Source organism: Dasypus novemcinctus, chromosome 8 (genome assembly GCF_030445035.2).
Source record: "Dasypus novemcinctus isolate mDasNov1 chromosome 8, mDasNov1.1.hap2, whole genome shotgun sequence".
Taxonomy (NCBI): domain Eukaryota; kingdom Metazoa; phylum Chordata; class Mammalia; order Cingulata; family Dasypodidae; genus Dasypus; species Dasypus novemcinctus.
The window spans coordinates 19351172-19374850 of NC_080680.1; the positions used below are offsets into that span (position 1 = coordinate 19351172).

The following is a 23679-nucleotide window of genomic DNA, read 5'->3' on the forward strand; positions in this document are numbered from 1 at the left end:
TTAGCTTAAAAAAGAAATGAAGTTCTGGTACATCCTACAACATGGATGAACCTAGAGTATATTATGCTAAGTGAAACAAGCTAGACACAAAAGGAAAATGTTACATGATTCCACTTATGTGAAATACCCAGAATGGCAAATTCACAGAGACAGAAGGTAGATGAGAGGGTACCAGGGCATGCAGTATGGGGAGAATGGGGAGTTATTGTTTAATGGGTAGAGTTTCTGTTTGAGATCATGAAAAAGTTTTGGTAATAGGTGGTGGTTTCACAGCATTGGTAATTAATTAATGTCACTGAATCGTACAATTAAAAATGGTTAAAATGAAAAATTTTATGTTATAGTACGTATGTTATCACAATACAATAAAGTTTTAAAAAGATTTAATAGTGGATACCTTGCTTGAGAGAAAGCTTTGGGGAGGGAGATATTCACTTTTTATTTTAAAAATTCCTCCAATGCTCTTTGAATTTCTATTCCATACACATGTGCTATTTTTTAAACAGTCAACAATGGTATCTGTGTGGTGAAAATATGGGTAAGTTTTATTTTCCTACTTGTAATTTTCTGTTTCTAAAAGTGGAGACATATTTTTATCTTTTGAGGAAATTTTGCTTGGGTATAAAATGACCAAACTGGGTCCCTTGAGGATTTTTTTTTCCTCCTAGCTTAGAGTAGAAAATTAATTTTTGCTTCCTGAAAGAAGTGTGTGTATGTTTGTGTGCATACATGTGTGTGAGCTGGTCTAAGTATATGTGCATGGTCCTCTATGCACATGTACCAGCTCCTGTCTCATGCAAGAGGAGATATTGGAAAGGCACTGGGCTGGGCTTATCCCACCCCATGCTGGAAGATGATGCAGATGTTTACATGTGGTGTTGGTTCAAGTGGAAAGTTCCCACCTTTGAGAAATGTACCACTGTATACTTGAATTGCTTGCCTGGCCATAACCTAGCAAGAGCTTGGATGGGCAGGAAAAGACCCCTTTCTGTCTCTGGGGTTGAGGTTATCAGCCTAGCCTCCAGGTCAGGAGGAAGTGGTCAATGGCATGCCTTTCGAGGGGGGTAATTTGACCCCTGCAACCTGCTTACCTCTTATGTGTAATGGCTTAGTCTCTCAATCTCTTTTCCAAGTCACTTTTTATCACTTTGCCCACCATCAGAATTTTTTATAATGGTGAAGCCCAGGAACTAATCTAGGAAAAAAATCTTTCCCCCTTTCCTCACACCTCTTCAGTCTTTCTCTGCCCACTCTCTTGATTCTGAATCACAGGAATCCATAATCAAGGCTGTAAAATGACAGGATCCCCCTAGAGGACTGTGGAGGAGGAAAAATAGAATAGGCAAAGACCAAAATGCTCCTCGGAGCTAGGGAAAGAGGAGATGGGAAATAACCTCCCATCACTGACTCTTTCTCTATGACGTTAGCAGAGTGCACCGTACTTCTCCTGTCATAGCTCTTAGTAAGCACAAGCATTTTCTTGCCTCTTCCCCTTCTGGAATGTAAGCTTCCTGTGGCCAGAGTCTTGCTCATTGTAGCAGTTTGATATGGTGATGAATTCCAAAATTAGATATTGGATTATGTTTGTAAACTGGTCTGTACCTGGGTGTGCTTAAATTATGATTAGGGGTTTGATTGGGCCACATCAGTAGGGTATTGAGTCCCCAGCCACCAGGAGGCGGGGACTCACAGATAAAAGGCATGGAAAAGGATAGAGTTGGAGGGTTTTTGATGTTGCAGGTTTGATGTTGGAGTTTGATGCTGAACCTTAAGCTGGAGCCACGGGAAATAAGCTCACAGAGGAAAGAGAAGCCAGCACCAGGAAGGGAGGAACCCTGAGCCCAGGAAGAAGCAAGCCCTGGGAAGAGAAGAACCCTGAACCCAGAGAGAAGGAAGACCCTGGAAGAGAGGAACCCAGGAAGCCTGAGCTCTCGCAGACATCAGCAGCCATCTTGCTCCAACACGTGGAAATAGACTTTGGTGAGGGAAGTAACTTATGCTTTATGGCCTGGTAGCTGTAGGCTCCTACTCCAAATAAATACCCTTTATAAAAACCAACCAATTTCTGGCATTTGGCATCAGCACTCCTTTGCCTGACTAATACACTCATGGATGTTTCTCAGTACTTAGCAGACTTTGTGGCAGATAAACAGGCAGTCAAACAATGGTTGAATAAATGTTTTTATGTTTCAAATGAGAATCAGATGATGCATGGGACAATGATAACTAATTTAAGGAACCACAAATAAAACATGTTAGTTTTCAAAAAGAAATTGTTGGAGAAGCAAAACCTGAGCAGCAGATCGCCTTTATTTTCTGATGGTGTTGGAGACATCCTCCCGACCAAGAATCAATAGCACGCTGAATTCAGCAGCTACTTGCTGCCTCGCACCAATATCTGACTTCAACATATGACGTTTAAATAAATTGCCAAAGATCAGATCTTTTATTACTAAAACATTTATAACAATGTATATATTTTATCTTCTCTTGATTACGTTTTCACACAAGTTTGTTTGTATTGGACCACCAACGGCAAATTCCTACAGTTTTATAGCCTTGTGCCATTGTTGTCGCTGCTTTTAGCACAGGCAGTGGGACATCAGCTTGCAAAGAAACTAAAAGTAAATCTCTTATGAGTCACTAAAATACACTTGCCAAAACCAATTAAACTAGTGCCAAATATGACAAGTCACTCGAAGACTTTTAGCAATTGACAAAGTTTTGGCGGGGGAAGGGAAATAAAGAAGAGAGAGAGGTAAATTTGCATTTCACTTATTTTATTTATTTGTTTGTTTGTTTAATGGATTTAGCTAGGGAGCTTCCAAAATTATAAATCACCAAGTTTTAGCAATTCTGGATTCATTACTACTTCTAGTATTTTTCATACTGCAGGTCAGAGATGACAAGCTTTTTGGTGATCGGTCCTCTCCATCGCCACGGTATTGAATATTCCTTGTTCTTCTTGAGCTGGAAGTGTTAACCAAAAATGAGTGACCAAAGGATAGAAGCAGCAGCAATAGCTGAGGTTTAACTTCTAATCAAGGATCAGTCATATACTAAACAAGGAACCAGGTAAGCTAGCACTGAAATTAGATACATAAAACAACCTGGGGATAGGAAAGTTAGCTCAGAAAATGGCTGAGGATAGAGTTTGAGAGTGGGAAGGGATGTGTGTGTGTGTGTGAGAGAGGGGTACTTTGTGATCCTCCCCTCGCCGTGTTCAAGAGCAGTAATTAATTGACAGGACTTGTAGTAAATAAACTAACTCACTAAATGTCAGTCTAAGTGGAAACAGAAATTTATCAGAACATAGAATGTACAAACATAGGTAGACAACTTGATTTACCTTGTGCCTTCTACTTAGTTCTTTGCAGACTCGACAGGAAAATTGAGGCAGTTATTTCAACAAATTTGAGGCCTTAACACTATATTTTTTCAAAATATTTTTTAAAATAGAGGGAAAATATGCTTAATCTGATGAGACCATCAATATTTTGTCTTAATTTTATTTTACCTGTGAAAACATAACTTTACACACTATTTTCCAGGTAGTCCATGTGGAAGAAGTAATTTAATAAAACTCTTCTAAGAAAGATGAGATACTTTTCTTGCAAATGAACTATTTTTATATCAATATTTCCAAGTGCTAATAATACTATTTACATACATAATTTTGATGACTCAATAAGAAATGCAAAATAAGTGGCCTCTAGTCTCAGGGAGCTTATATATGAGGATCTAACCTTATAAAAATAATTAAATGTCTTAATGTTATCTTTGCCACATTAAGTAGAAATCCAGTATTTCACATATCAAGGACTCATTTGGTGTGTAATGAATGTTGCTGCTAGGAATTTTTGTTATAGAACTAAGAAACAGTCATGTTTTAACTTAAAACACTAAATAATGACTAGATTGTCAATGTAAGGTCCCTTCTTCATTTATTACTTACCTTCACAAAAGCAAGACTTTTACTTCACAATACCATTTTGGTATAAGAAATGGAAATAAAAATTTCCACATCAGGCTTGGATATATTTTTAATCCCTCTTCTGTAAATAAATTTTACCATGTCCATGAAAAATGGAATAATATGTAATGGCTAAAACAATGTTGTAGAAGATTGTTTATGGCATGGAAAGATGTTCATGATATATTGTTGAGGGGAAAAAGTATGTTGTGAGAGAGTATAGGGTATTCACACACACACACATAGGAAAAAGGTGATAGTTACCAAAATATTAGCAAACTTATTACCTACAGATTATTAATTAAGGATGCTGTTGATTGCCTCCCAGTATCTATAATACCGTTTCCCTTCTCTTCCTTCATAATAGCTTGTTGCTTTTGTTTAAATATCTCCCCAGAACCCATTTATTCAAGGTGTTAACCTGAACAAAGGTTGCCTGATTGTTGTAAATGAAATCCTGCCCCTTGTAATTATTGGTTCAGGAGCGAGCATGTGGCCCTTTTCTAGCCAATGAGCCATGCGCTGGTGTCTATTGTGGAGATTTTTCTCTCTTTTAAGAGAGACCCACCCTAAGATAAAGTTTCCTTTTACCCTCTGGATGTCTCTATGTCTAGATATGAAGTCTTGAGCTATGGCACCATCTTGCCACGAGGCTGAAGATAAAATCACGCTGACGGCGGCAGATCAGAGCCACGAAAAGAATCTGAGTTTTTAAAGACAGCAATAAGCCAATGAATAAACCAGCTCTGAAACCCATCCTACCCTGGACTTCTGTTACAACAGATAAAAATTACTGAAACCAGGGTTTCTTTTTCTGGAGCTGAAACATGTAAACTGATATAATGGATCACTTTAATTTCTTCTTTTTGCCTTATATGTGTTTTCTGCTTCCTTTGCATGAGACTGTATTTCTTTTGTAATTTAAATAAAATATTACAATCCTTGACATAAAATTATCAATGAAAACATTGAACACCTGAAAATTTGGGTCACAACTGTGATTCACAAAATGAGACACATTTCCATATTGTACTGCATTCACTGTGAACTCATCCGATTCCTAACCTAGATCAAAGAGGTATGTGATTCCTTTGTTATCATATAAACTGCACTCTTCTTTCAGCTTCTTCACTTGTAATTACCTCTCCAACATATTCCATGACAAAGCTCATTCTTTTCATCTGCACAAGGGTTTTTATACCCAGACCACAGCCATTGCTATCTCAAAAGATGCAAAGGAAGTTCTGTGTGCCTTTTTGTTCAGTTCTATTGGGGTAGTCAGGTCCACCTTGATACCTCGAGTTGTATTCTTAGATGGGGATACCAGGGGGGATTTTATTTGTTGGTTTTTATTATAAGTCAAAAGAACTCCAGCTTCAGCAGGACAACATTTCTCAAAGAAGCAATCTGTGCATGTACAACCAAATGTGGCTTCATTTAATAAACTGATTCTAGGAGCTGGCTTATATTCATTAATATAGTAGAAGTCTGAAGGCGGACCCTCTAAATCTACAATATTTTCAACAAATATCATTCCTTGATGAGTCTTTCTTCTGTCGAGTTCATCTGGCCATCTCAGCAGAACTATCTTTTGTTTAGCCTTCTTTCCGATGTATTCAACAATGGCAGGTTTTGGAGCTTTTTTATGATCTTTTCAAAGTTATTGCTTTACCTTTCTTTACCTGAGATAAATAGTTATGCTTGTCATTAGGGAATTGCTAAAGTAGTTACGGACACTTCAGATTTTGCAAAGGTTCCCAAGTATTTGTAGAATCTGGCCATCCTTTCCATTTTACTACATAATATTCCATATCCGGACACACAGAAGAAACTCAAATGTTATCCGAGTGAGGCTTTACTATCTTGTAGTCACACAAATATTCCACCTCATAATTGTTTAGATTCCTTTTGGTGTTCAATGGATTTACATGTAGTCTTGTCTTTTCTACATAATTCCTGAAGAATATTGAGTGAAACCAGGCAAGGCACACACCAAGCTCACGAGACTCAGTCCGGCCACCGCCATCTTGTAGATTCCCATTCAAACTCCCCTCTCATTTCTGAACTCACTGTGATCTGGAGTCTGGTCTCCACTTTACCCAAGACCACAAATAAACTTATTCCTAGATTCTGTGGACATTTTTCAATGGCCATCTCACCTGTCAGATCTATTGCCTTCTCACACCCTTACTGTCTTTGGTAACTCTTTCTTCCCTTAATTTCTGAGACCCCTAGTTTTCTCTCTACCTCTCGTCTACTGCTTCAGGCTTCTCTTGTTCTGCTCACCCCACAAAGGTTGGCATTCCCAAGAATCTTCCCTTCTCTGCTCTATGCTCTTTTCAGTGAACAGAAGGAATCCTTTTGATCAGTGCTGTCAAATAGAAATTTTTACTCTGACGGAAGTCTTCTATACCCGCACTGTCCAGTGTTGTAGCCACTGCCACATGTATCAATTAAGCACTTGAAATGTGCCAAGGGCAATGACATGAATTTTAAGTTTCATTTTATTTAATTTACATTTAAATAGCTTATATGTCACTTGGATGTCCCACATGTTCCAGACTAGAGTCATTACTTTTACCCTCCAAACCTTTTCCTCTTCCTGATTCGCCCTTCCTCGGTGAATGATATCATCTGCCTCATTGCCAAAGCCTCCATCTTCCCAGTGTCAGATGCCAATCAATCACCATTTCTGTGGAACAGATTTTCTCAATAGTCCTCAAACTAGTTCCCTTCTCTCTATGCTCACTGTCACTGCTGTAGTTCAAACATTTATCACATTTTCCCAGAAGTTTTACCAAAGCCTTCAAATTAGGTTTCCTGCTTCCAGTTTTACCTCTATCTGATCCATTCTTTACACATTGTCAGATATCTTTCTCTTTTTCTTAAACTTTATCAAGGTATAATGTACATACTATACAATTGAATGAAAGTGTTCAATTCAATGATTTTTAGTGTATTCAGTGTCTCAGTTTCCTAAGCTGCTGTAACAAAGTACCTCACGGTTCTGGAAGCTAGAAGTTATCAGCAGGGCCATGGCTCCTTCAAAGTGTGAACGGAAGAATCTGCTCCATGCCAACAATCCTTCGCTTGAATAGGGACCTATGAATGGCGATTGTGAATAATGCTGTTATGAAAACTCGTGTAAAAACATTAGTTTGTATATCTGTTTTCAGTTATTTGGAGTATAGTCCCAGGAGTGGAATCATTGGGTCATATGGTAACTCTATGTTTAACTTTTTGAGGAGCTTCCAGACTGTTTTCCACAGCAACCACACCACTTTATGTGAAAATCCTTTAATGATCTTTCATGGGTTTCAGAAAGTGTCCGAAATTCTTTGTAGAATGCAATGGAGAAAATTTAATGCTAGGGTTCCTGGAGTCTTGGTAGCAGACTAGCTGATAGAGGATGCTTACCTTTAGGGTGACCAACTACCCCTGATTATCCAGTACATGGGATTTTCAATGATAAACCAGAAAAGACCCAGACAAACTGGGACTGTTGGTAGCCCTGCTTACTTTATAAGAATCTAAAAGAGTGGGATTAGAGGTAGAAAGTGGGGTAGACTAAACTCCCTATCCAAGGGATTGAGTGATGCCTCACTAGTTTTTGGTGAAGGGGCAGAGTACAAACAAGAGAGCTGGTATGATGACAGCAGAGTGTTGTGCAGTGTGTGTTGTCATTCTCTTCCTAGGATACCTTCACACCTATAGTAAAGTAAATAATCCATGGCATGCTTGGCTCAGGTGGATTTCTTTTCTTAGAAACTGGCTCAAGGAAGAATCAAGGTGGGTAGCAAGCTCAGAGAAAAGAACTTAAAGTATGAGGAATATATTTATAGAAAGTAAGAAAGACCTGATCATTTCAGGTGGTGGGAAAAGGTTTGGGAATCATTTACCTTACGTTCTGAGGGGCAGAAAAGGCCCAGGGAATATCTAGGACCTTATGATTATGATATACTGGCCCCTTCATGATTTACCTACTACCTCTATCTCTAGGCATATGTCTCACCAATCCTTCCTTTGAAATTTATGTTCCTGCCATATTGAACTCAGGGTTCCCCAAAGGTGACCAATTCTCTCTTTCTCACCATTATGCCTTGACAACACCTATTCTCTTTCCCGTAACTGCTGATTTTTAGTGCACTTGTCTAGGATTTTGACTATAAGTAACTCAGTTCTTCAATAATTTGGTAGGGGCGAGGTCCTGAAGTGAAAACTAAGCCCAGTCAACACAATTCACTACAGGAACATTATACTCAAATCCTAACATCAAAGTATACTTGATAGAAGGAGAGATCAAACAGATACAGGTAGCCCTGGGAATCTGGGGATAATATTTCTCTTATACCCAGTGTTTTATCATAAAACTTCATGCTTATTTTCTGTTCCATGCCATAAAATGTTTATGCTATTTTAATAGAAGAGTAATTACATTAAATAATTATTAGTTAATGTATTTTACCTTTCCCCTCAAGTTTTGAGAAAAGCACACAGGAAAATATGCAGGGGTTCTTACCACCATCACAAGTCTCCATATTTCCAGGCAGGATTAACCTCTTAATGAGATATTTGAATGGTTCCTCCATTATGTTATAAATTCTTCCCCAGCATGTGATTGTTTTTAGATTCCTAAAGGTCAAGGTTCATGCCCAGATGCCTTGCTTTCCAAGTCTCTACTTCCATCATGGGCATTTGTATCTTTTGTATAGTTCTTGATAAGTTAGTTAATGATCGATTAATTCCTAACTTTAACAAAATAACATATATAAAAACTTCCCACTTATTATTCAGATCACTTTAAAAACCTTGTATCAACTTAACAAAAACTTTCACTTACATTGATATTGATAATTATTTTGTCAACAGAAGACCCTGTCAATATGATTTTAAATCTAATTGCCATTTCAGGAACCCTCCAATTATCCCCGGCTTTTCTGGCAATGTCCTGGTACTCTAAGAATCCCATAGCCTAGGACCCTCCACGTCAAATGTGCACCCACAGGATGCAGGAATCCTGGAGATCCCTCTGATAAATTTTATTCCAGGTCAGACCAGTGTTATAAAACAGTCTTCCAATTGGAAGCTTGAATGAGATTGAACTTGAAGACATGAAAATTCCTGCAAAAAAAAATATGTTGTTAACATTCTTATTTTAATAAACTTAATTTTGGAATAATTTTAGAATTTGCAGAAAAGTTACAAAGATAGTACAGAAAGTTCCAGAATATCCTTCACCTAGCTTCCCCCAGTGTTAACGACTTACAGCCATGGTAGGTTTGTTGAAACTAAGAAATTAACATTGGTTAATTCATGTGGATAGGTTAGCTCAGGATAAAAATAGAACATTTTATGGGCACAAAGAGGAATTTGTCACAGGGAGAAAGTAAGCACAATTTTCCTATGAGATGAGCCCAGGAAAAAGTGAAGATTTACCTCCTTTCAAAGGTCAAACTTTAAGTCTTTAACAGGTCAGAACCAAATTAAACAGAGCAGTGCTTCTCAAACTTCAGTGTGTACACGAATCACCTGAGGAGCTTGTTAAAAAACCGATTCTGATTCAGTAGGTCTGGGCAGGGGGTCCCTCAGATGAGCCCTCTCCAATGCTGATGTTGTTGGTTCTTAGACCACAAGGATCCAAGAGGCCCTGGCACAACGTCGTCAAGTAGAACTTTCTGCCGTGGTGGAAATGTCCTATAATCTGTGCTAATAGATGGCCGCAAGCCACATGTGGCTAGTGAGCACTTGAACTGTGGCTAGTACAATTGTGGACCTGGATATTTTATTTTATTTCCTTTTAATTAATCTAAATTTAAATTTCAAATTAAATGTAAACTTAAATAGTCATTACCATATTGGATAGCACAAGATTAGAGTGTTTTATAATTTAAAAAAAATAATCTCCCTCCTTCTCCAAGTGCTCGACTTTAAATACTTCCAAAAAGTAGGGAAAAACTAGGAAAGAAGACAGAGAAAAAGAGATGGAGCTTCATTTGTATGGATTGCACGTGATGATGTGCAACAAACCTCAAAGCAGAGATGCCAATGGGCAGTGACAGGAATCTGACATCATCACCATCGTCAAGCACTTCAAAGATGCTTCTTCCTGCGAGCAGGATGACTGAGCAGACAGCCAATGACAAAAATAATGATTTTTCTCATCAAATGAGAGTGCTGCAAAGTGCTGACCTGAATTGAGGCTCTCCCCTTTGTTCTGCAGTGGGATGGAAACATTGAAAGTGTATTTGCAGCTGAACTGAGGCTCATTATGCAGTGACCTTGCTCAGAGACCTTTTATTCAGCAGCAGAAGCAAAGCGGGCATGCCAGCCAGAACATAACTGCCCACCTACCTCTCCACAAAAATCTTTTGAGTCCCTTTTTGGCTCCAGAGAAATCATGGCAGCAGCTGAAGTTTGGCAGAGCTCTACTCACTGAAGGAGAATCTGGCTCCGGAATCGAGTCTCAAACATCCCACGTTCCGTTTCTTTCTGCAATCTGAAAACCCAGCCCAGAAAGCTGACTCCAGGCCGTCCGAGCCTATTCCCAACCCTTTCTATTTCTCAATTCGAATCAATTCTACAAGAACGATGCACACAATTTTCAGGTTCTGACCACTTTGTCATCTGAAAATCTAGGACCTTGAAGGGAATCTCCCCGAGTCACTAACATCATGAGGACCTTAAACTTATATTCGATTCATACCCGTAAAGTATGTCAGAGCAAGTAAACTCTCCCCAGGGCTCCCGCAATCTTTGCCAAGAGCACGGGGAGGTGTCAGGACATAGACCTATTGAGTGCTTGGTGGAGGGATGGAGGGTGTGGTGGAGCTCTGGTTCAGCGGGAACTCCCCAGACGTTCCTTAGGTGACATGTCCCCTGAAAGGGGGATCCAGGGCCTACAGACTCACTTTAAGCATTCTCTACAATTTTAAGACTGGATCTACTCTGGAAAAATTCTTACGGCATGTGGCACTCTAATTATGTGCCAACTATTATTCTGGGTGCTGGGGATATAGTAATGAACTGACAAGACAAAGCTGCCTGTTTTTACAGACCTCTCTCACACACCCTTCAAGAAATTAGAAGAATCATAAAATACAATGTATCTCATACACATTCACTAATAAATTATTCTTTTTAAATGGGACAAGTTAATTCCAATTTGAATCAGCATCATCTTCTTTGAAAACTATTTAAGAATGTTAATGTTTGTCTTCACCAAAGAAAAAACTAACATTACCTATGAGAACTGAAAGAAAAACTAACATTTATTGAGCATTTATGTGCCAGAAATTGTAATGAATACTTTTACACAAATTGCCTCATTTTATCCTCATAACAACTCCATGAATTGAGTACTAAATTATCCCCAGTTTACAGACACGGAGTAATAACATCAGGGGAGTAATAAACCAATGAATTTATGGCTCCAACAATGAGAGTCAAGCCTGATGGAGTGTGAACATGGAGCTTGCTCAGTGATGTAGAGAAGACACTTTTTCTGTCCTTGAAGCTTATACCCAGGAAAGTAAACACATGAGAACAGAGAAGAATTCTCAGTTCAGAGAAGGAAAGAAAGAGATCAAATGAGAAGGAAGGAGTGGAACTTATTGTCTTAGCTTGAGAAGAGATTTTGGTTATCTCTTGATGGGCATTGACAGAAAGTAAGCCACACTGATTTCCACTGGCAGCCATTTGGTGGCAGGGTTTGGGAGGTGGAACAGCTCCAGTATAAAGCACATGCCGAGAATGGAAGAAAAGAAAAAACCTGTGACTTGGCGACCACAGTGTACTGGGGTCTAGCGCACATTTGGACTTCTCATTATGTAAGAATAATGAACTTTGTGATTGCTTCAGGAACTACAAATTGAAGGTTTGTGCTACACAAAACTCCACTATGCTAACTGATAGAGTGATTTAGTTTCAAAGACTGAAAGCCATGCAGCTTAGCCAGGGCCGGGTAGAAGACAAGGTCAAAGCTCAGAAGGGTCTGAGAAATCAGTGAAGGTTGAGATGAGGCCAAATCAAGGAGGACCAAAGTGTCACAACCGAGCCAGGAGAACAAATCACACGTCATTTGGTGGAACCCCAGGGCCAGCAGCCCCAGGTGCTCAGGGGCCAAACCACAGAGCCCAGTGCAGATGACAGTAATCAGAACACCAGGGCTTTCCTTAGCTGAGGTTCCTCTCCTTGTCCCAAGGTCACAGTCACCCTGTCACCATTCCCACACACTCACCTCTTAGGAAGAACAAGGCAAGGAAGGGGAAACACAAAGATCAAGTTACCTACTGCCTCCATATACCTGCCCCCCACCCCCCAAATAAAGACTGGCTAAGACCCAAGATGGAAATACCAAAAAAATTGGCAAACTAAAGTAGTTCCCAACTGCCTCCCTTCCCTAGTCTCCCTATCCCACCCATTCCTCACTACCCAGCAAGGTAGGGAATTGGAAAGATTAGATCCCTTTAGAAAATAGACTCAACCTTTTCTTGTTCATCTGAAACAGCGTGTGTAATTTTGAGCCCCACAATATAAACCCTACAGAAGTTACAAGGATGCAGCAGCATTTGAAAACAGGTAATCCAATCCTGAAACCCTTGCTGGTTACCCACAGTTCTAGCCTATAAAGGGTGGCAAATCTCTGGCCCGTATGTTGCCTCTTTCCCTATAGGGACCCAAGGCAGACATGACCCATGGCAGACATTACTGACTGATCATCAAGCTCCTCCCTTCTGAGACCCAACAAGACCTTAGAAACCTCAACACAATGCCCTATGACACCATTAACCAATTGACCCAAGTTAGCAAGTCCATTGAAAAGTATTTGCAATTCTCCATGTGGATCCAAACAGCAATTTGGTGGATATCAAGATTCAACCTTCTTACTTCCTTCTCTTATTAGAAGGTAATATTTCTGTGGCCAAGACTTGGAAAATTATTCTGAAGGACATCAGTGTTGCACCAGTGTAGGGAAAATAGTATGTGTAACTCAGAACTTTGTTTAAAAAAAGAATTTGAATGTTCACACTGACTTCTTTTATCCCAGCAATGAGCTGGGATAGAAGCTACTTCCTTCTGCCTTGGTCCCTGGGCATCATAAAACACACAGGGCAGGCTCTTTTTCAAGGTTTTTCCCACTAGTTCCAGAGCCCTAAGTAACAACACATTTTTAAGACATCTTCCTGCAGCCAAAATTTTGGCCTTCCTGGTATGGTCTTCCCGTGACTTCTCAATGTGGCTGGACATCTGACAGCCTTTTGGAGGAATAAGTGTAGGATTAGAACAAGAAACACAGCCTTTTGTTGACTTTCCTGCTGATCCATTGGATGTTCATTTAGGCCCACAAAAGCATGCAGATTCTTATCTGAATATTAAAAATGCAATTTCTTCAGAAGCTGTTTCCAGTCTTAGAAGTCAAAGACAGCTGTCAACACGGGATTCCTAAAGAGGAGTCCACTCGCACCCTTGACTTTGCCCGGTCACCTTTAAAATAATTTCAGCACCCCTGAGAAAGTGCCAGATGAATGGCTGCAGCCAGTGAGGTCATTGGTTCAGCAAGTTCTAGCACCCGGCTGCCCGGCTGGTCCATCTCAGCCTGAGGAAGCAGTCGGCAGTAACGACTCCCTGGGGTCCAAGAGGGGCTGCTCCGGCAGACTCGCATCCCCAAACATGCTGTCTGATTACATCGTGGGCGTTCCATAACAGCTGGTTTCTTCCTCTCCACTTCCTCACCGTGCGCTCTCTGGTGAAATCCACAGTAGTCCTGCAAACCAAATAGCATCAGGTTTCTGAGCATATTAAATCTGAAAATCTTTATAAATCTCTAGAATCTTCTATACCTCCAAAAGTCACACAAGAACTTCGTACAAGCTCTGGGGAAACTTCCCAACAAAACTGGCATGTCCTCAGAAGGGAAGGCAGAGGGAAACCATGTCAAGGGCATGGCAGTTCTGTCACTCGCTGACTGTGTGCCCTTGGATGGGTTTCCTAATCCTTTTGGACCAGTTTCCACATCTCTAAGAAGCATAGTAGTAGGTCTTGCTACTTGGGTTCTTATCTCACTTAGGATAACTAAGTGAGAAGAAATAAGTAAACAAATCTCTATTCCTGAGTCTTTTGCTCCTCTCTCCCCACTGGCCTCAGCATCTGGACATGATGAGGAAATCTCCCAGCAAGATAACCCCCCATTATTTCACTGCCATTGCTTTCTGGGGAAGAGGCTATATTTGCAGGAAAATGGGAAGCAGAACCTCAACCTCTTGAGCCTGCTTGGGGGTGTATCTGACAAATAAATAATCACCCTGCCCTGAAGTCCCTGAGCACCCCGGAGAGGGGGTGCTTGAGATGCTCTTGGAACTACACTAGAGCAAGGGGACACCCTCTTATCCCACCCGCAGCTGTACAGTGAGCCTCGGGGCAGCAGTGAGCCCCGGCAGCTGATGGAACAGTCAGGGAAACCTAAACCCCACTGTGCTACGGAGTTCTGTGGCGGGATTTTCACATAGTCCTACTGACTATGGACCTGGGATTGGGCTGAACCAGCGCCCTCCAGCGGCGTAGCCTGGGGTGGCATTAGAGCCCCCCTGCCTGCCCCGCCCGGTGCTTCAACTTACTCTGCCCAGTGCTCCAAGGGGAACAGAATCAGGGCTGCATTTCCCCTCTAAATAGGCACACTCCCATGCCCCTGGCTGATTGTTCCCTGGCTTGGCGGCCTTCAGGGCCACAGAACAAGGAAGGCTAGGGAGGAGAACGACGGGAGGGCAAACTTATTTTTTTAAGAAAGAAAATTAGTTGCTCTCTAAATAAGTTTCAGCACAGCTGTCATCTTTTCTAAAGAGTTAAAGAAAAAGCCTTAGAAATGCAGACTCAGGTGGCAGAGGATGGCAACTGCTTGCACACAGCCACAGGTGCTCTCAGGGACACTAAACACTCAGAGCTGGTGAGGGAGGGGAGAGGACACTGAGGCCAGCCCTTCATTTTCCAGATGATAGAACCAAGGTACAAAGAGCTGCATTAGAAGCAGGGTGGATCCAGGGCCCCGAATGCGCTGCCTTTCTCCCCTGTTTCCTTCCCACCTACATTTCCCAAAGTGAGATCCATAGAATAAGGATGGTAAAAGGAGTCCTGAAAAAGAGGGTCAAATAGATCAAATTGGGAAGCACAAAGCAAAGGGTGCATTCTTTAGGTTGCATTCCAAAGCAAGGAGCAGCAAACCCAACAGTGGATTATCCCTTAAGGACATTTATTGTGTATTAATCAGAAGCTGGGAGGAGGGCACCTCCAGGGGAAGCTCCATGGCTTAGGCACTAGACTGGCCTCTCCCGTCTGCATTCTCATAGCCCTCTCCTCATGGTCACAAGATGGCGGCCACAGCTCCAGGTATCATATTCCCATACAGCCTTAAGGGAAGGCAGAATGCAAGGACAAAAAGAAAACAAGCTCTACCGGCATTTCTCTCTTCTTATTCCCAGAAGTCCCCCAAAGACCCCACCCCACTAAGTCTTCTCCACCAGAACTATTTACTTATCCCTGGCAGAGGGGACTACAAATCCTATGATTGCCCTAGAAACATGATTCATTCACTGAGGCTGGGCCCATTACCTTGCAAATAAAATCGTAGTTTGGATAGCAAAAAAAAAAAACTATTTGGAAGCAGCCAATGTGGTGTGCCATGAGCAATTTCTGTACTCCAGGACGTCTGAGAGCCTTTTTATGTGTGTGCATGCTACTCTCAAGAGGCTGAGCTAATATGCAAGGATTCCCAAACGTATTTGACCACAGAATCCCTCTGTCACCAAACCTCTCATGAGACTTGGGTTCTGTGGAATAGACTTTGCAAAACACTGCCCCACGTGGGCCCCTCACTATTTTCCTTCTTAATTTTCATGACATCACCTTTAGGCTAGACAGAAACCTTCCCTTCAGTCTTAAGTAAACACAATTTTCATCAATTTTCTGTCTTCTTGATGTTTGTTTTAAGTCACTCCTTATCCAAGCCAAACCAGGACCCAGAATGACAATTTTTCTGTCTCTGCCAAAAGCCTCACATTTAGACATTTATCCTTAAGTATTTTCAATCTCCACAAAACTCTTCCAAGGTACAAGAGGCAAGATGAAGTCCTGAAACCTGAATTCCAGCAGCTGTTCTAAAAATGTGCTGACAATTCCATCTACCCGTGTTCACCCTTATGCAAGTTGGGTGTGTTTCTGTTTGCTTGGGTTTTTTTCTCTTTATAATTAGGTGTTTAAGGTTCCCTTCCTCCAGGAGCCTGCACATGGTGTACACTAAAAAAAAAAAAAAAATGTGCTAAAATTTCTGTAGCACAGGCTTCACCCTTTTCACAGTAACGGTTAACTATTGCAGCTACCACTTACTGAGCAGTGCCCAGGAACCGTGCTCAGCCTCTGAGGCTGGTAGTAACACTCATTCCTATTTTACAGATGAGAACACTGAGTTTGGTGAGGTTCAGCCAGGTTTGTCTGACTCCAGAACCTACCCCCCCGACCCTCATTGTGCGAATTAGCTGCACTTTGCTGGGAGAGATTTGGGACGAAGCCTTTTTTATTGAGAAGTGAACTTGGGCTCACCAGTTCCCTTCATGAACTTGTAACCACATGACTCATAAGATTTGCTGCTGCTTTATAGAATTTCAGTTGTGAAGTCTGGACTTGGTATAAATTGCAAAAAAGTGGTGTGTGTGTATGCCTGTATGTGTCGTGTGTGTGTGTGTATGTCTCAGTGTAAGAAAAGGGTTAAGTTTAATTTTCACACATAGGGGAAGCCAGAGCGGCTCTGCAGTTGGAGGAGGGAGGGAAAGGTGTGCTAACAGCTTTGGCGGGCCAAGAATTTGAAAAGTGGCACTGAAACAAGGGACGGCCAATGGTGAGAAGCGAGGGCGGGGCCAAAGGGAGGAGGGCCAATAGTGAGAAGCGAGGGCGGGGCCAAAGCGAGGAGGGCCAATAGTGAGAAGCGAGGGCGGGGCTAATAATGAAAGCGGCATCAAATTTGGAAAGCACGCCAGGAATGAAAGGATTGCCAAGCCTGCCCAGCCCATCAGAGTGTAGAGAGCGCCAGAGCTTCAACTGAGAGCGGGAACCACGGAACTTAGAAGTCTCTGATAGGCTGTAACCCCTGAAATACCCAATCAATGGGGAACAGGGGAAGGACCTGCCCCTGCTAGGTTTAGGTTATAAATATCATTGTTTCTTGCTGTTTGGCAGACAGGCCATTTTGTCCAGATCAAGCGCTCCTTCTTCCAAGATCATTAATAAAATTCTTTTCTCTTCCACAGTCGGGTGAGCTTTTGTTCTCTTACAGGTGCAGCTTTCTTTCTGACATCAGGGGAAAGCAAAGCATGTAAATCACTTTTTTCCCTATTCAGTAAAATCAGCTTAAATCTTACCTTATGGGAGAGAGAGAGAGGGAGAGGGGGGGGGGGAGAGAGAGAGAGAGAGAGAGAGAGAGCCTAAAAGGGCAGCTTGTCTGATGTTTGCAAAATAGGGAAGCAGCAATCCCCCTTAATTAAAAAATTTAAGAAAATAGTAACCACTGCCATTTTCCAAGCACAGCGCTATGTGCTTTATATACATTTTTTTCAAGTTCTTACAACCATCTTGAGATGTGGCTGTTATTGCTCCAATTTAATAAACCAGGAAACCAAGTCTTCATGAGGTTAATTAGCAAAATGAAGGCACAAAACTGGCTTTGGAGTCAAGAAATACAAAATGTTACAGGCAGAGGGGTCGAGGCCTGGGCCCATATTGGGCCAGAAGTTAGAGCCACCCGCTTCCCCGCCAGGCTGGGCGGCCTCCCTGCGCAACGGCCCAGCAGAGGAGGTGCGGCCAGGACGCCAGGTTTGGGCAGTGATGCTGGTACCCCTTCAGTTTGGGTGCAAGATGGAGCAGGAAGGGGAGCAGCTGTGGTCAAGTAATTGAGCTCCCGTTTACCGTATGGAGGATCTGGGTTGATCCCCAAAAACAAGAAAAAAAAAAAAAAAAAAAAGGCATCCCAGACCTGCACAGCGAAACGAGGCACCAAAAAGACGATGACGCAACCAGATTAAAAAAAAAAAAAAGGCTTGAGCCGGAAGAGCCTGTCTCCCTTTAACCTAATGGTTCTGGACATTCAGCCGGAAGTTCTGAGGGCATCACGTGAGTTCTCCGTTCCCCATCTACAAAGCAGAGGAGCCGTTGCTGCCTGCTCATTGGCTGGATGAGGTGCCTCTTTGTGAGTTAACAATGCTTACAAACTACTGTGAGATCCTATGAGAAAGGCACCGCTTCTACCCAAAGCCCCGTTTGTTTATGACTTTCCTTGCTTTTATTATACAACCCATATTAGTAGAGTCTGAAATGTCAGCTTGAATCAGAAGATCCCTTTCAATGACTCATTAAAATGACCACTGTTTTGTTTTCTGGAGGAGCTTCGTCTGTGCCACAGAATCCCTTAGAAAAAAAAAAAAAAGTAAATTCAACTCGACATGTTGAAAGCAAAGAGAACGTCTCTTTCATAGGATCGTGCTTAGGCTTGGCTGCTTTTAAGATGTTTCAAGGGATTTTCTTTCTTTCTCTTTTTTTTCCCCTCCCAAACTACCTTCTTTGTTTCGGGATCCCTATTTGCCCTCCTGCCTTTTCTACAGTGTCACTTATTCCTTTGCCAGAGACTAACTGAATATGAGGACACAAAGGGACAATGAGACGCGTTACCCGAGGCAAGAAGCCACCTGCATGCATTTAGAGAGGCTCCTTCTCATATATCTTGCCAGTATGTACCAAAGGTATTTAGCGAGAAGGGCCGCCACCCAGTTCACTTTCTCAGGGCAAGTGGGGGTGGGCTGGGGGATGGAGGATGATGAGTTCGGAGGAAGCCAGAGGAAAATGCGCCTGAATTATTATTATTGTAGCAGCTGCTGCTGGCATTGCTATTGCCATTAATACTTCAGTCCTTTTCTACTACGAAGAAATCGCAAGGCAATTGATCCACCCTAATTCACAGCAAACGCACGTGCTCCTAAAACAGTTTTAAGTGCATAAAGGGCCAGTGTTTCTGAGGTCGAATTGAAAGGGCTGAGATGTGAAGTGACTTTTCCATTCATTATTCACTACCTTTATCCACTATAACTCTAAAAGTCAAACCAATATGGACAACTGGAGATTTTTTTTGCCCCCAACAGACAATGGAAGGGAAGGAGATGGCGGGCCCTTTTGCCCTTTCCCTCCTTATTTTTGTTCCTCTCCACTCCACTGCTCCATTCTACAGAAATGAACGTTTGGAGATATTAGGCAGAAACCACTGCACGGAAGGCCACGCACTAAATATCTGCCTAGTCCCTGCTTTCAAACACAAATATCAGGGAAGAGGTAGCAGGAGAGGTCTTGATGTGATGAAAGATCCATCTGGGTAGCAACAAGTCCCCCAAAATCATACAATCGAGAGTATTCAGAAGAGAAATGACGCTGGCTGGCATGGAATAAACGAATGACCTATATATACAAGAAACGGAGTTGCATCTAACTGAGAGGAAAGAAACACAGAGAAAAAGTCTTTAAAGTTTGCTCACTTCAGATTTTGCCAAGCAGGAAACACACCCGTGAGGTCAAATTGTGAGCAAATTGTGAGGCTGTGTCGAGGCAGGTGGTGGGCAGAAGGGCCGAGTGCCTAGTGACATGCCGTTCTCAACTTAAATCACTGCAGAAGAGAATGCATTCTGGGAGCAGACCCTTCTGGCTCTCATCCAAGGGGGCTTAGTTACTGAATTACCAAAAAGACTCCTGATCAGGCAGGCTTTTCTAAAGGGTCAGCCAAAGCGTGACCCTGGAGATGGTGTAACAGCAAGGCCCCATTACAGCTTTCATTTGGAAGTAAGTTACTTCCCAAACCTTTGGCATTTAGGATGACTCAGTGGCCAGAGCCTTCATGTCTGGCTCGTAGTAGGCACTTAATGTTTGTTGAGTGAATGAATAACCACATTCTCAACCACAACCTATATGAGATTTAGATTTGTGCTCCCAATTAGGCCGACTGCACTGAAGAATATATCTTAGAAATTGCACCGTCTTCCATCATCATTCTATAAGTGATAATATGGTGGCTATAGGCACAAATGTACAAAAGAAGGAAAGGAGGGAGGCAAGGAAGGAAATAATTTTCAAAGTTGTTGGACAAAATACTGTGTTGAATTCCCCAGGCTAGGCAAGAGGGAAGGGAGGCTGCCCAGGCACTCGACCCAGTGAGGTGGCCCAGGGAGGGCAGGACCAGCTGCAGCCCACAGTCAGACGAGGGCAGAGCCTATGGGTGGGGACCCAAAGCAGGTAATCCAAGCCCGAGGCCCAGAAGCCGTATATTAAGACCCCTGCAGAAGCCAGAAAATAAGGCATGGAGCAAGTGGGGAAAGGTGAGGGTAGAGAAGCAAGTCGGAATATAAAGAATTAGAGGAATTTTGAATAAAATTATAAGGACTTGAGTGGAGGAATGGGCAAAATCAAGTTCCCAGCACAGACATGCTGAGAAGTTTTAAAATAGTTCAAAACATTTTTTTTCCTGTGTTCCCTAACCCCCTTTGTAAAAAATTTTATTGTGGTAAAACATATACAACAAATTTTTTTCCTTTTTTAACCACTTCCATGTGTACAATTCAGTGGTATTAACTACATTCACAATTATTGTGCTACTGTCACCACTAACCAGGACTTTTTCATCACCCCAAACAGAAACCATCAAGCAATAACTTCCATCAAGCAGTGATCATTCCATTTTATTTGCTCTATCAAACATCCATTCATCTATCTAACCTCTCCTTTCATCAATCCATTCTACTTTTTTAAAAAAGTTATTTATTTATTTATTTCTCTCCCCTCCCCCCCCCCCCCCCACCCCAGCTGTCTGTTCTCTGTGTCTATTTGCTGCGTCTTCTTTTGTCTGCTTCTGTTGTTGTCAGTGGCACAGGAATCTGTTTCTTTTTGTTGCATCATCTTGTTGTGTCCTTTCTCTGTGTGTGTGGCACCATTCCTGGGCAGGCTGCACTTTCTTTTACACTGGGCAGCTCTCCTTACGGGGCACACTCCTTGCACGTGGGGCTCCCCTACACAGGGGACACCCCTGCATGGCACGGCTCTCCTTGCGCGCATCAGCACTTCACATGGGCCAGCTGCACACGGGTCAAGGAGGCCCAGGGTTTGAACCGCGGACCTCCCATGTGGTAGACGGACGCCCCAACCACTGGGCCAAGTCCGCTGCCTCATTCTACTTTTTGATACTTTCTTTCACAGTATTTTCTTATGAAAATATAGCCCTATTTTTAATGTTCATAATTTTTCTTGCTATTTATATCAAGCAGGCTATAGCAGGGACAGCTAACTGTCCCACAATATATATACTTCTTCCATAGTAATAGAATTTAAAATATGTAGGCATTTTGTACAAAGACTAAATTTCCCAGCCTCCTTTGCAGCTAGGTGTATTCATGTGACTAAATTCTGTCCAATAAAATGTCAGAGGAAGTGTCATGTGATAGCTTTTAGATCCCTTCCCTAAGAGGTAGCATGCCAGTGTCTATGCCTATTTGCTCTCTTCTTCTTCATTCCTTCCTCCACTCTGCTGACTGGAACACAGAGGCTGCCATCCTGGAACATGAGGATGAGGACGATGGCTAAGGCTGACTTTGTGAGGTGGAGGGAGTCTGGGAACCTGGGGATTCTGTCAACACAGTCGCCATAATGGTCCTGGACTGCTTACCTTGGGCTAAATTTATAGGAGAGGGAAGTCAACATTGTTCTCGTTTAAGCTTCTGTTATTTGGGATGTGCTGACACTTGCAACTAAACCTAATTCTAACCAATGCAACTAGACTTAACAATCAAGCAGTCTAGAAGGGCTTTGGCAAAAAGCAACTGGCAGGTTCTGATGTCCCACAGCCTCAGTCCTGCTCCCCAGAGGCGAACTTTTTATCACTTAAGTGGTACTTCTACCTCTCTAAATTATGTTTTGATTTTGATTTCTCCATTTATCTATTTTAGACACCATTTATTGACTTCAGTTCATTTGAACCTCACCTCTGCTTCTCCTTTATTCTTCCTGCCAATAAAAGTGCATCCCTATTTCAGTTTCTCTCTTATTAACATTTATGTTTGTACATGTAATATTATTTACACCATTACTTTTTTTTTTCCCATCTTCCAAAGACTGAATCTCTCATCTCCCTGCTTTGGTAGATAAGGTTGCTAGCACACCTACTGCTTTTGTGTCATTTCTTTTCTTTTTTTTCTGAGGTATCGTTGCTTCTGGATATTTCTTCATAAATCAGTGCTTGAGAACCAACTTGGCAGACCCCCATTCTCTATGTAATAAAGAAGCTTTGTTTCTTTATTGTTTCTTGTGCAGGTAAAGACTGGGTTTGCACAGGTACATGTAGCATGCATCTCTTCCTCTGGGTCTCAGAGGCTGTAGCAAACCTGGTAGGAGTCCTAAACATACCACCAGTATCTGACCCGAAGAACCACATCTCTGCAAAGGTAGATTCAAGATGGCAGCACGAAGGTCTACTTTAAATGAGTTTGGTGAACCACGAAAGAAAGCTGTTGAAATTGTGAGATCCTGCTCCAAACCTGCTGCCAGGGCACTGCAGGTTTCTTCACTGAGAAACAGATGAGATTGTAGGAATACATGTTCAGATACTTATGGCTGGGAGGAATGGCAGTCCTACTATGCATATTCTTAGCACAAAAATCCCAAACCATAACAACGAGCAGACAATGAGCAAACAACAAGCAAAACAGAAGAGGGAACCAAAAAAAAAAAAGCCCTAAAACAATCATAGCAATCTTATCAAGAATCAAAGGCCCATCAACTGAATTTAATGCAGTCAAAGGAATGGTACCAAACTCACAGGAATGGATTAGTTTAAAATAGTCATTCTCCTTTTGGGATTCATAAAAGAATTTCAAACTGTCGTGTGAGGCAACCAGTAATAGGATTAAGACTCATTCTGCTTCAGTTGTCCATACCTTAACAAAAAATAACATTTTTAAAAGATCCTATTTGTAATGGGTTTGCACTCACAGAATGGAATTAAGATTGAGAACAGGGTTTTGTTTTTTGTTTTTTAAACAAATCAATTTTATTGATTCATATTAATAAAGCATATAATCCATCAAAAGGGTACAATCAATGGTATTTGGTATAATCACATGTTTGTTCATCCATCAATTCAATCATTATTAGAGCACAAGACTTTTTCTTTGAAACTGAAAAATTGTGTGTTTACTATCAGGCAAAAATACAACCTAAACAACTATGGACCATAGTATATAGTAATATATCAATACTCTTCCAATAAAGGTTAAAAAAAAAAAAAAGGAACTATACGAAGGGAAAGAAACTAGACACAAGGTACTACATATTGCTTGACTCCATCTATACAAAATATAAATACTAATCAACTAGAGAGACAGAAACAGAATAGCAACTATGTATGACAGGGGCCGCATAGAGAGATTGAGAGGTGAGGAGTTTTTTTGTTTTATTGTTATTATTGGAATAATGTGGGTTTTTACATAATTCAACCTACCACACTTTCTATGGTGCATCTGAGTGAGCACTACTTTAGAGCATTTTACCATGTTTACTACCTACTCCAAATATCAAAGATCTGTTTCCATATCCCTAGGACACTTTGTGGTGAATAAATCCTTATGCAAACACTAGCCCAC

At 41.6% G+C, this 23679-nt stretch overlaps 1 pseudogene; it reads right to left on the reverse strand.

Annotated features, from left to right (window-relative positions):
• Positions 1 to 2874: 2874 nt before the first annotated feature.
• LOC101435555 (histone-lysine N-methyltransferase SUV39H2-like) lies at positions 2875 to 6127 on the reverse strand (annotated as a pseudogene).
• Positions 6128 to 23679: the final 17552 nt, after the last annotated feature.